Source organism: Orbicella franksi, chromosome 14 (assembly GCF_964199315.1).
Source record: "Orbicella franksi chromosome 14, jaOrbFran1.1, whole genome shotgun sequence".
Classification (NCBI taxonomy): Eukaryota; Metazoa; Cnidaria; class Anthozoa; order Scleractinia; family Merulinidae; genus Orbicella; species Orbicella franksi.
In genome coordinates this window covers 7772366-7786857 of record NC_138158.1, presented here as the reverse complement: position 1 = coordinate 7786857, position 14492 = coordinate 7772366, and the positions used below count along the sequence as shown (strand labels likewise).

The 14492-nt window shown below is 37.7% G+C and overlaps 1 long non-coding RNA gene across 4 annotated transcripts; it reads left to right on the top strand.

The window, feature by feature from the left end:
* Positions 1-416: 416 nt before the first annotated feature.
* On the top strand, positions 417-14422 carry LOC145468488 (uncharacterized). Of its 4 annotated transcripts, none has more exons than XR_014042206.1 (4): positions 417-839; positions 2759-2929; positions 5551-5725; positions 9638-14422. It is a non-coding gene; the product is annotated as an uncharacterized LOC145468488 (long non-coding RNA). The 4 variants fall into 4 exon arrangements; XR_014042204.1 differs by lacking the exon at positions 417-839 and adding an exon at positions 1166-1468 and having other exon boundaries at positions 2799-2929; XR_014042207.1 differs by lacking the exon at positions 5551-5725.
* The last annotated feature ends 70 nt before the right edge of the window (positions 14423-14492 follow it).

The window sequence follows — 14492 nt, the reverse complement described above, 5'->3', positions numbered from 1 at the left end:
CCCGAATTGGCGGCAAAACTTTGACAGTGCATACCAAGATCAGACATGATTTTTCACGGATTGCCTGAAACTTCCTTTGTCACCATCAGGAGTACACACACGCTCTGGATTTACATACTCCTGTCCAACGAAAATAAGATCCACTTACAAACTACTTCCGGACTGGAAAAACGAAAGTGTACATCGGCTCCATTAGACTTGAAGAGAAAGACTTCCAACTTGACACAGAACCCAGTTTTACTATGGGTAACTTCCTGTGCGACGCTTCCAAGCCTCCTGTTTGGCCTGTAAACGCTACAGGTAATGTGATACGCTTCATATTCTCAATTCTTGTCTGGGAACACGGTTGCGTTGAGAACGCGTGAGCGATGTTCACTTATCTCTAAGCGGTATTGTAACTGTGTTTCGAAGGGCGCAGGAGCTCGAGAACCCTTAAAGGATAAACCATGCTTTCATCTTTATCCCAGTCTTGTAAGAAAGAATGTGGACTCAGAGGCGAATTTTACCGCACGTTCACGCAGCAGTTTCCCGCTCTTTCCCGCGTATTTTCACGAGATGCGAAGTGTGTTCGTTTCCTTGACGCAAGAGAGACTGGGAACGAAAGAGAAACACAACATGGCCGCGGAAAGCTTGTTAAAATGTTATTTTTACGCCAAACAATCCATGAAGAGACTGCCTTTAGTATTTTTAGCCTTTCCAAACGTATTTTCTGTTCGTTTATATGTATTTCGATGCAAGAATTATGCCTGCAGCTGGCTGCAAAACACATAAAATGGGGACCACGTTGACTGACCTTCGCAAATAAACAACGGCCCGGTAGGAAATGCAAAACTGTTAAGGTAAGCTTAAGCGTTAACTCAAAAGCTGTTATTTACGAATATTGGTTTTTATGTCTAGTCATCGTCTCATTTTTTCCATTAGACAAGTTTAAGATTTAACTTGCTCCAAGTGTCAGAAGTGTTTCACGTATAAAAGCGGGAATTCAAATTCTTACATCGCACACGTGCACCGTTGTTTAGAGCAAAAATATCGGGAAGCTACTGTTTGTTTGCGGGAGTCAATGGGGTGCGATTTCCCTCAAATCCCCTTCTTTTCCCGACTAATCTCCACCTTGTCCTGGGATAGGGTGGGTGGGTGTGGGGGGGGGGGGGGGGTTTACATTGACTCTTACATAAAACATACTTAACTCTCCCTCTCTCCCAGACCTTATTAGCTTCTCCATAAAAACTAAATTATTAATTCAAGATATTTCGCCTTACCTCAGCACCAGAACAAAAGCTGACATAAGTTGTCAACTATTGTTTTGGCGCTGTTCTATTCACTCACAACGTTGTCAAGCATGTAGCAGGCTGAGGATTATTACTTCAATGAAAAATTTGACTATTTTTAAACCCCAAGAAAACACAACGGAGGTTCTTTATATTTCAAATATAGTTTTTCATTGATGAATCTTGGTGAAATCCCTGCAGTTTGCGCTATGTTATGAAAGAATTGGTTCATGCTTTAAGCTGTTCATATATATTGAGTTATGGATGCACTTAGAAAGTTTGGAGAGCACTCAAGAAGCCAGAGTTGCTCTTGGCTGTGCCTCGAGCAACTCTTGCGTTTCTCTTGTGCCCTCCAAACTTCTTACATGCATCCAAAATTTTATATACGCACCCTAAGGCTAGCATAAGTGATAAGCGAATACCTAAATTATTGCCAGTTTTCATGTGATGTCATCATTTTCCAAAATAAGAAATTACAAATCTCTCTGAAGTTTAAGTTTCATCAGATGTAAGACCCACTAATAACTCGACATTTTGCAGCGTTTAAGCCCGATGGGGCTCCTCATTATGTAATAGAGCACGTCTGAATTTCCAAGTTTACGCGTTGCGTGACATTAAAATGGCGGCCTGGTAATGCTCTCAAGTAGGTCAAAAGATGAGTTACTGCTAAAGTTTTTGCTACATGTAACTAAACAGTCCTTTCTCGAGAAGAAGTATTAATTTCAATGTGTCAGAGCTCTAGAGTAATAACTTTTGGTTTCAATGCCAAAACTCAATGACAGATGTTTCTGTTGCTTTATGGCCGCCATGTTTGTGTCCCTCGTTAAAAAATGTAAATTTAACAAAATTAATGGTAAACCCCATAGCGTGCACTATCGAGTTACGGATGCATGCGGGAGGTTGCTAAGCACGAAAGAAGTGTAAGAGTCGCACGAGGCGATAGCCAAATGTGACTCTAGCTTCTTGAGTGCTCTGCAAACCTCCCAAGTGCATCCATAACTCAATAGTGCACGCTATGGCGTTTACCATTTGTTTTATAACATAACATTGAGACATTGGAACAACAGAAGTCCTTTTATTGAGCTACATCACAAAAAACTGTTCGTGTAGTCTTACATGACAAGAGAAAACAAGCGCGTGAAAATTCATTCATGACAACCGACTGCACACCAGCAACTCGATAAAGTTTCATCTTCAGACAACTGTGAAGACTGTTTCACATTTCTGGCAGAAGAACGTCGGCCATTACTTTGGAAACAATGTCTGTCAAAAGATTTGCTTTGTAAACATTAGCACACACGTCAGCAGCATACACCCATGGGCAAATAGTAGACGCTAAATTAACCAATCAGAGCGCGCACTTTGCTTTAGTTATGTTATAATATCCCTTTACATGTACAATGAAAGTTTTTTTTAACAATAGTCATTGGACTGAGTTCCTGATAATTTCACCATCAACAAGAATCTTTTCTGAATTTCTCAATACTTAGTCAGCGATGAACAAGATTGGACAGACAGTGGACAAACCAGGATGGGACACTGGACACACCTAAATGGACAGTGGACAATTTTAGACACATGATGGAAAAACTGGATGGGCATGAGTGGACAACTCTGGGTGGACAGTGGAAACAAAAAGCATTCAGACCTTGAACAACCAGGTAAATACACTGTCTTGTAATCATCTTGGATCGTGTGTACTACAGAAATCTGCAGTCAAGTGTCACTTGATACCCTCGATCAGTACCCTCGATCAACACTTGACTGCAGATGCCTTTAGCACACATGATCCACCATCTTTGCTACTAGATGTTGTGGATAAAATTTAAGGCAAGGCAATGTGAACCTGAGGGAATCTCCTCATAGCTCTCATTGCTTTGGAACACCTCAAGTGCTATTAATAGTACATGTTATACTTTGTAGTAAATTAGACAGGAGGTTAAGGCTTTCCATTCAACCAGGAATGCTTTGGTGCAAAACATTTTAGAACGTGGTTTTTGTGACATGTACCCCCTTTTTGAAAGCCTTAATGGGTGCTTTCAGAAACAACATGGATCATGTTCATACTGTACAAGTGATAAAATTATATTCATGCAATGCAAGCCAACTGAAAGTTAAGGGGAGTTTTAAAACCCAAAATTTTCAAAGAAAAATCAATTAACCAGGCTTTATCACATACGGAGCAAAATTACTGAGTGCTGACTGGCTGAGACAGAGGGCACTTTTGGTAATCAAGAGGGCATGATTACTTGATGCTGATTGGCTGAGCACACCTGCATTAAGTTAGTTTCTCGCTTCAAATGAATTTTGAGAAAGGCATCGCTTCTGAGTTTGATCTAAACGCAGTAATTTCATCTTAATGTGAATGAAAATCAGCATGTAGCAAAATGCAGTCTTTTGGTGGAAAAGCAAAAGGAGTTTTCCATCCAAAATGTATTGATTTGCAGCCTGAAAAAAATTTGCTTGGGGACAGCTGGTGTTGCACGAAGCATAGAGTTACAGAATGGCAAGACTGCCAAACTGAAAGTTAATTTCTTTGTTTTGCTTTGGGTCACCTTATTAGTATCACAGGTCACTTTATCAACGTAAAAAACAGTGTAAATTTTGTTGGCATGTTAAGTTTAGCGGTAGAAATGAGAGTTTTGGATTCAAGAAGTTATTAGAGTTTGTTTGGACACTTGTTTACGTCTTTCATCGATCAATGAAGTAGTTTCACGCCGTTGCAAGCTTCGAAAAACAGGTGAATAAAATAAGATTGCTTTAAGTCTTATTTGTAAAGAAATTGCTTTGAATGAATTGAGCTCGCTGTGTTTTGCGTATTATTATAGTAGGCGTTCTCTGTTCTACTGTTAGCCTGTTCTTTAATGACATCTGGCAAACCTGTTTACGCAACGGCAAAACCTTGAAAGTTTTTCTTTATGCAGAATTTTGCCCTTTATGTGATAAACAAATAATCGCAAGCGTCAAGTGTATTTTCAAAGTTTTCCAAAAGTTTTCAAGTTTTTTTCAAAAAGTTTTTCAAAGTTTTCCAAATTGCCCTTGTCACCTCACGCCTCGGGCAATTTTGTAAAAACTTTGAAAATATGCGTGAAATTAATCCTTAATTGCCCTCGGGCCCATGTGATTACATATGCAAAGTGAAATTTTTCAATGGGGAAGGAAGGATTTAAACTGACAAACCTCCATAAGACAGATATCAGAGACCGTTACACAGAGTTTCCATAATATGGATTTTACTCCTGGCTCAACCTTTACCTGTATCTTTTTTTCCATTGTTTTACCATAAAATCCCACATGAAAGCCCTGGGCTTATGTAACTTCATAAGGGGTTTTGAGTCGGCTTATAAACAGGGGGGCTTATAACTGAGGGGGGGGGGGGCGCATATAGGCTTAAAGCGGAATAAATGTTTCAGAGCGACTAGATGAAATGTATCTGAGAAACGAATTAAAGCTAACATACCATTACATTTAGAGCCATTGCCCTATGTACCCTATAATTACCCTATTGCCCTACCCCATAACTTTTGGTTAATTTAAAAATTTTGATGTTTGTAAAGAAACGGAAAAGGAACGCACTTATACATTAGATTAGACTACGAGTAGTTCCTCTTTCGCTTAGTCCATTGTGGGTGATGCGAAAGAAAATCATGGGAGAAAAATGGCCATGTGAAATCCTGGGGTAAGGAACATGAAAGGAGGGACTTCCACCTACATGTAAGCCAGGTAGTTTGAATTATGCATTGCTCTCACAATGCAAAAATATGATTGGCTTATGACATTAGGAATGTTGACAACACGTTGTCAGCATTCAGTGAATGTTGACAACGCATTGTCAACATTCGAGATATGCATGATGTCTTGCAGGAATGTTTATCTCACTTTCCAGCAATATAAAGCTTTGGAACCGGAGCAAGTTGTGCTTTGCTAGCCATGATATTCTTGCGATTCTGCCAACATGCTTTGGAAAGAGTTAAATTTATCAAGTGTTTTGTTTGGCGAAGCTTTCTGCCTCGAACCCGAATGTGGGCGTGTGATTTTGCTGCTCCACAGCATCGTCCAAGAACAATTCAGTGAATATGAATTCACTGAGCTTGGCCTTTCTGCCCATCCATTTGAAAGATTGAACTGGACTTTCACTTGAAACTGGACATTCACCTGAAACTTTCCTCTTTAATACTTTGCAATAAATGTTTTTTTTTTTTTTAAAAACAATGGTCATTGGACTGAGTTCTTGATAATTTCATTATCAACAAGAATCTTTTCTGAATTTCTCAATACTTAGTGAGCAATGAACAAGATTGGACAGACAGTGGACAAACCAGGATGGGACACTGGATACACCTAGATGGACAGTGGACAATTTTGGACACAAGCATGATGGAAAAACTGGATGGGCATGAGTGGACAATGCTGGGTGGACAGTGGAAACCAAAAACATCCAGACCTTGAACAACCAGGTAAATACACCGTCTTGTAATCATCTTGGATCATGTGTACTAAAGGCATCTGCAGTCGAGTGTCAATCGATACCATCGATCAATGCCCCAGATCAACACTCGACTGCGGATGCCTTAAGTACACATGATCCATCATCTTTGCTACTAGATGTTGTGGATAAAAGTTAAGGCAAAGCAGTGTGAACCTGAGAGAATCTCCTCATAGCTCTCATTGCTTTGGAACACCTTGCTATTAATAATACATGTAACACTTCGTTAGAGAGGAGGTGCAAAACATTTTAAAACATGGTTTTTGTGACGTGTACCCCCTTTTTGAAAGTCCGTAATGGGAACTTTCAGAAACAACATGTATCATATTCATACCGTACATTTGTACAAGTGATAAAATTATATTCATGCAATGCATTGAAGCCAATTAGAAGTTAAGGGGAGTTTTAAAACACAAAATTTTCAAAGATATATTTCCTCCCAGATATAATGTTAGATTATGAGTAGTCCCTCTTTTGCTTAGTCTGTCATGTGTGGCATGAAAGAAAACTAGCAGAGAAAAATGGTCGCGAAATCCTGGTGGGCAAGGAGCATCAAAGAAGGGACTACTGCCTAAGCGAAGTCGTTTGAATTATGCGTTGCTCTCACAACGCAAAAATATGATTGGCTTATGTTAGGAGCGTTGGCAACAGGTTGCGAACATTCGAGATACGTGTGACATCTTGCAGGAATGTTTATCTCGCCTTCTGACAATATAAAGCTTTGGAACTGGAGCAAATCATGCTTTGCAAGCCATGATGTTCTTGCAATTCTGCCAACAGGCTTTAAAAAGATAACTTTTAGATTTACGCCTACAGGGTGAGATGCAGTAAAAATCATTACAAGATGCCTCCTTTGCCATCTTCTTTTTAAAACTTCTTTGGCAGTTTTGCTGAATGAATGAAGATACACTTCTCACAGCATGTTTTTGCCTCGTTACTCAGCTACTTGAAGAGTAGAGTAGAGCGATTTTATTCAGGATATCTCCCAGGGTTATTGACAACAGGCAATAATAAGAGGATGTCAAGATAAGAAATCCTACACCGAAAAATCAGTTGGCCGTGAAAGGTCAAACTCCCTGGCTTAGTCAGTAGTCCCTCCTTTCACACGCTCCTAGCCCTCAGGATTTCACGAGGACATTTTTCTCTCGCAGTTTTCTTTCATGTCATACACAATGGACTGAGCGAAACAGGGAGTACTCATAATCTAACATTAGATGGGCTTATATCTGGGGTGCTTATATCCGGAATAATACCTCTGTTAGCAAATAGAAGGGCTTATATCCTGGGGGAGGGGGGTTGGGCTTATAACTGGGGGGCTTCAGCATGGGATTTTACGGTGTTCCAAAAAAATAGAAACTTGAGATACAGGTTGTAAAGATTGACCCCAAGGCTTAGTATGGGATATGGATGCCCCTTGTGATACTCTCTTGATATTGGCGACACCAACATGCGACATTCAAAATTTTCTGTTTCCAGCATAATGTTCAGTACCACTTGTTTTACAAGAGTTGTGCATGCATGCAGCGATATTCCTGATCAAACATGCAGTCGAACCTCCGATTTCAACCTGACCACCTCTTGTAAGTGACTGCCTCTACTCAGTGACCAGTTTTCCAAAATACCAAAACTTTCCAAGTCAAATCACTATATTTGGAACCTCTTGTAAGCGACCAGCTCTCATAAGCGACCATGACCACTTTTGGGGCTGAAAGTTTGAAATTTTCATTTTTTTGCGAAGCTTCTTACAACACATTATTTTAATGTTGTCAGTTCCTGATTGAAGTTTAAGCAATGCAACTGGATGCAAATAGTTTTCTGTTAGCCTTAATTTACCTGTTGCCATGGAGGTGTCAAATCATGTGACCAAACAGTTGACAAACAAAAAAAGTTTCCAATAATGAAGTGTAATTTTTACAGTGTACATGTAGGTTAAGTTTGACCGCTATACATGTGGCTTTGAACGCTGTTTTTGTCAGAAAATATTGAATTCAGCATGGGCACTTCGTTCCCCTCTCCCTTAGGCTAAATTGGGTTGGGAGAAAATTTAACAAATTGAATATGGTTTAGTGTGGTCTGTACTCATATCGACAATGATATGTGTCATCACAGTCCCCTGTTTTTTACGACAATATCAACATCAAAGAAAATGTTTTTTTTGGAGCGCAAGCTGAAAAAGCCATTGCGTAACACATTGATGCGAACAGTGTTGTCTGGACTCTTATCGGCAATGACAAATTAACCAATCAGATTGCGAGATTAGTAGCAATTGTGGTAAAATACCAAAATTGCTTAAGTGCCTTTAAGTCCAGGCCAGGCTCCACTGTAAGGAGAAAAGAACGTGTTAAACTTTGAAATTTGATGAATGAACTCTGTATTTTTCTGTGTTCAAAGTACTGATCTCATGCAAGTGGACCGAACTTGGTGCAGCAGGCTTTCCGGAATTTTTGAATAGAATAAATTTGGTTAACGTTCTACAAATTCCACTTCAAGTGTTGTTCATGTACTGTAGTTTGGATTATGGCATTGTGAGTTTGAAATTGTTTTGGCCAAAAGAAATTGTGGTTTCCTTGCAATTTTGCCTACATGTGGCATTTTCCATCATTGGAATTCTTTGCTTGATTATTATTGCTTTCTGTATCTAAAATGCCCTAAAATAAAAGAATTGAATCATCAAAAATTTATTACTTTTTATATCCTCTCACTGATGATAAATTTCATCACACTATTATCAAAGAAGATTGTGGATCCACAAGCACTGCCAAGTGGATCCTCAGCTACTGTTAGTAACAATATATTATGATGCACTTCATTGTCAATAAGAGGACAGACACACAAAAAAGCTGGCATCAATATCTTAAATAAAAATAAGAAATTGTTAAGCATTCATCTTTAGGATTTCATTCTTTTTATGGGACAAATGTAGCTCCGAGAATCAAAAACAATGATCCTGGGCACCCTGAGAACTAATTTACTGTGCCTTTCAATAACATGTGTACTCTAAAATTCAAAGCTCAACCAACAAATGTGTTTTTCACTACTGGCAATTAATTCAGCGGCTCCTCCCAGCTTCAAACTATTGCCGAGCAATTGGTAATCAAATTGTTGAGCACAGTCCAGACAATGAAACAGTGCTCGGCAGTAGGTGGAAGCTTGGAAGAGCTGCCAAACATTTGATTGATGGTAGCGAAAAAACGTATTTGTCGGTTGAGCTTTGAATTTTAGAGTCCACATGTTATTGAAAGGCACAGTAATTTGGAAGCTCAGGATGCTTGTTGGGTATAGAGTGCACTTATTGCAGACAAGGTGTTTCATTTTTTTCATTTTTATTTTGGAAGGTTCCTCACCCTTGTTAAGGCTTTACAGGATCTTTGAGGATCTCACAAGATCTTTAAAGACCTACTAGTGATTTAAGGATCTTTTAAGGATTCTTAAAAGATCTTTGAAAGATTTGCAAAGAATCTTAAATGAAAGATCTTATAAAGATCTTGCATTGATTTTCCAAGATTTTCAAAGGTCTTTGTGAGATCTTTGATCAAAATCTTGAGGATCCTTGAAAGATTTTCACCAGTAGAGTGAAAAATCAATGGAGTGAATATAGTTTCTGTAGACGTGTGCATTAGTCAGTTTTATTCAATGTTTACCGGTGACTTGATTTTTGGACTAAGCTATATACAGACAAGGAATCCTTAGTTATTAAAACTAGCTAGTTCGTGTAAACAAAATATATTACATTTTTCATTTAATGACTTGTTATCCAAGCATAGATGTTAAGAAAGACAACAACTAAACCCTTGCAAGTGATAAAAAATACATCTTTCAAGTTCTCTTAGAAATCTCAGATTGGATTCCAAAATAACCTAGCACTGTGTTTGTTTCATCACAGGATGCTGGACCAGACAAAAAGCATCACATGACAGCACAGACTCAGAGGCCAGGAAAAAGACAAAAGGGCAGGCACGAGAGAGGATGCTTAAAGAGTCAAGCCGCCTAGTAAACAAGTTGACAAGATGGCTTATGGTAGCATAAGTAGTTTATTTATTAATAATTAGAATAAGTTGGCCCAGCCCGGGAGGCCTTTGAACTTGGGGTACAGCTGGCCCGGGGTTTTCCTCCTAGGAGCAAGTGGACGTACGGGGAGGTTTTTCACTCAGCTGTTGTTCCACAACCCCTGTTCAGGTTAGCTGGTTATTTCTTTAGTTTCACATAGTCTTCGACTAGGTTCTTGCATTGGTTTGGGGCAAGTAAAACTGAGTAAAAACCTTACATACAGTCACAAACTTATTAGAACAAACACCTCCTTGACAACAACAAGTGACGTTTTCATGACCTCCGCAAACCAATCATCACAACAAACTTTTGCCTCAAACAGACCCAGCATAAACTTGACTAACAATACATGGAGTGAAACTGAGAACATCTGATGCCAACGACTATTACATGTAACACATTACAAAATAACTTCTTTGTGACCTACAGTAAACAAACGTACCAACAAACTTTAACTACAAACAGAACAAACACAAACTTGACTTACAATAGATGAAGTGACACTTCACAACATCTAGCATTGACAACTTAACACCTTACAGATGACTTATTTATGACCTCAACAAACCAATCAACAAACTTTATCTTCAAACAGAACCTGCACTGACTTGACTAACAGCAGATGGATTGAAACTGACAACAGTTAACTGGCATCAACAATTACTTATACCTTACAAATTTATGACTTATTCATGACCTAAACCAACCAATCAACAAACTGTACATTATTTTGTGACTTCAAACAGAACCAGCACAGACTGTAACAACATCTGACACAAACAACTACTTACACCTTACAAATGACTTTTTCATGACCTTAACAAGCCAACCAACAAACTTTAACTTCAAACAGAACCAGCACAAACTTGACTTACAGTGGATGGATTGAAACTGATAACATCTGAAATCAACAACTACTTGCACCTTACAAATGATTTATTTGTGACCTGGACAAACCTAAAAAACTAGACCTGACTTCAGCACTTCATTTGAAACCTAAGATACAATCACCAATACTTTACAGACTACAGTAACTGCGCAAGCTGCATACCAATGCAAGGATTTAGCACTGAGTCAGATAATATTATCTAATGCTACATAAGTGTGTGTGCCACCATTATTCAAATAAGTGCTTTTCCTCTAAAAGAAAAATTATCTCCAAACATTTTGCTACTGAATATCACCATAGCTGTACACTGTACACTGTTTTACATTTTTTTTTTTTACATTTTTACATTAATTGGGTCAATGACTGGAATCAGAGGTCTTTGCTACTGTATGTAGTTTTCTCTGCAGATTAACAACAAACTCACTTTTCAACTACATTTCAAGAGTTTATTAATCAAAATTCACATTATATGCAAACACAAGAAAGACACCTGTCCAGTAAATTATTTTCTTGTGAAGTTTTCACTGATCTTGGCAACTATCTGCAAGTCTCAATTCTTCTGATAAGACTCAAATTTAAAAATTTGCAAAGTTATGTTTATCTTTATAGGAAAAAAACAGCAAGGAACTAAATTATGGTAACTGTCTCATTGGACATAATTATGCTAAGGTTCCATCCTTAAAAATTGGAAGCACATTGAGTAACTTACAGCAAATTAATTCTGAGAAGGATGCAGGATGTCCAGTTTTTCAATTTCCAGCTCTTGCAAATTGGGGTGTGCAACATTACAGGCTAAGAAAAATTAATATGAATTAGTTGGTAAAACTCTTAGAAACTCTTAGCTAGCAAATACTTCACAGCCCTAAGGATAGCTTGCTAAATGATTTTTTACCACAATTGCTGCTAATCTCGCAATCTGATTGGCTAATTTGCCATTGTCGATAAGAGTCCAGACAACGCTGCTCGCCTCTTTCAGCTCACGCTCTGAAAAAACATTTTCTTTGATGTTGATATTGTGGTAAAAAACAAATCGAAATGTGGTTTAGTGTGGTCTGTACTCTTATTAACAATGATGCGTGTCATCACAGTGGTCAAAATTTGTTGAGGACTCATGAGGCGGCGCCTTGTGAGTCCTCAACATTTTGACCACTGTGATGATGCGTATCATTGTTGATAAGAGTACAGACCACGCTAAACCACATTCAATTTGTTAAACTTCTTATCTTAGTGTACAATGTACTTCTTTCACGAAAGCAGAAAAATATTTCACTACTTAACTCTTTTCGAGCAGCAATCAACATCACGCTGCCACTCAACCTTACTACTTACTGTAGCTTTCTTCAAATAATCTTAAAATGTTTTTTTGGTTAATTTTTCTTGTGCAGGAAACAAATTTAATTTTCTTTGGGAGTCAGTGATTGAAAACTAATTTCCTTTTTGATCCATCTATACCATTTTAAAGTGCTTGGCAGCTTGATGGTGGTTGTTTAATTCATAAACAATGGAATAGTTTTAATTATAAATTGAGCAATCTCAATGTACACTTAGTTAAGTGGATCTGCAAGCTCATTAGCACAAACTTAAACCATTTCTAGCCAAAAAATATTCACTTATCTCAAGCAAAACAAAAATTCCCAACTGTAAGCAAGGTTGGTTCACACCATCTTTTTTACCTTCTTGACTACATCGATGATTACTTTTAAGACTTACCAAAATTTTCATTAATGCAAATGTTCTTGGCCTTAAGCCAGAAAATATGACACCACCTGCTTGTAGGAAAGATTTAGAGAGTCAATCTTACTGAAGACAAAATGTTATCAGAAATTGGAATTAAGCAAAATTTAATTTAAAGGTCATTTCAGATTTATTTTAGAATTGGGCTATTTTAAGTTTCCAAAGTGTTATTTTCTTTTTGTCTTCAATCTCTCAATTTTTGTTGCATTTTTCCTGACTAAAAATGATATTTAATACTAATGTTAAACACAGTTGGATCAACAGTCTGCATTTTACCTAATTTTTAAGTTCATATGTTTTCTTCGTTTATCTAGAAACAAATCTTGATTCCCTCACATAAGTATAAACAAACATTTTACATCCTCGTCGAGAACTACACAATGCAGACTGTTGATGAAAACCAATGTATATTAACTTGCTTAATGTTTCTTGGTTCTTTCTTGGTGTTGTAATGAAGGTTATCTTGGGCTTCCTTTAAAGGTTTTTCAGCGATTTCTCTGTTGCTCCAAAAAATTCTCAGAATTTATCAGGACTATATTTCTGGGCTTTCTCGGTTGCTCCAAAAAAATCTCGTGATTTTTAGGACAATAAATTCTATTTATTCTCACTACCCTGAGTGTAGCCTGCTCATGGTTATGGTTAAGGTTTCTGGCATTTTTTTCTGGACTTCCATCACCAAGAAAGAACCATGTTTTTCTTTATGAGGCTATTTATAATGCTAATGAGCTTGCATGTATCTACTAATTAAGTTGTTAGGTTCTTATTTAATTCCAGGACAGAAGGTGGCACACACATCAAGACCAAAGATTGGTCATATTCAAATCTAGCCAATCACGTCCCTGCTGGGTTGTGGAAGCTCTGCCTCTGAGAAGGTGTGTTTCTGATGTCCTCTGAAACATTCCAACTGAGAAATCCTGGGAAACTTTATCTGATCCTGTAATTCAAGCCGGGGACAGTTGGGCACTTGGAAGAGTTGGCCGTTTGCTCTCAAGTGGGGTGGACAGTGTGAAGGAAGGTGAGAGTTTGCTTTTCATGACTTTAGGGTTTCAGTTAATTTGTCACAATACCACACCATCAATTTCGGCCCAGCAAGATGCTCGTTTGTAGTCAATGTATCAGGAAATGTTCCACAACCAAGGACGTAAAACAGGAGTGCTGAATTGTGGAGCTCAAGGAAGGTGCATTTCTAGAGAAAGCATAGACGGGGGAGATCACTGAATTTCATCGGTCTGACCTGATTGGATTTTTACAAATGACATTAAATTGAGCTGAGTCACTGGGGGTCTCTCTGATTGGGTTGCTACTAGGTCAGGTTTACTCTCTTTTCTAGTTTTTCATTAAAAAATAAACTTTAACTTTAAAATAATAAAATTAAATCCTATAGGCCCAATTATAAACAAAACATCTTTTGAAAAACAAATTATTACTAAGCATTATATTAAATTTCATTTTTCCTTTTGAAAAATTTTTCACATCATAAACTTAATTATTTTCATTCTTTGTTTTCATTTTCAATGAACTTATAGCATATTAATTTTTAATTTTCGAAAAATTCCTTTCATTAGTTTAATTGACACTTCACAAACTAAGGAGGACTAGCAAGCACCAGCTGTTTGGCACTAGGGTCTCTGGGATTGCCATGGTAACCAACATGAGCTGTGAATGGTCAATGGTTGCCTTGGTAACCATCAACTAATAGCTCATGCTAGTTACCAAAACAATCCCAGGAATCCTTATGCTGACAGCTGATGCCTAGTCTTCCTTAAGTTTCTGGAGTGTTTATTAACTTATTTGTCAATTAGAGGTTTATTAGAAACTAATATATGATAGGTGTTGATGAATAATTCTTCGTTGTTAGGCTTGTTAACTGTTAAATAAAACGGCGGCATTCCATTTAACAGTTAATTAGTCTGTCGATGAAGAGCAATTCTGAAACATTTTGCATTGATTTAAGCACTTTAGTTTATTCAATTTCTTGCCAACCGAGCCAATTAAAGAGGAATTCAAAATTTTTCACCACCAAGTTATTGAGTATAATTTATATAGATATAAATTGAATCAATATAGC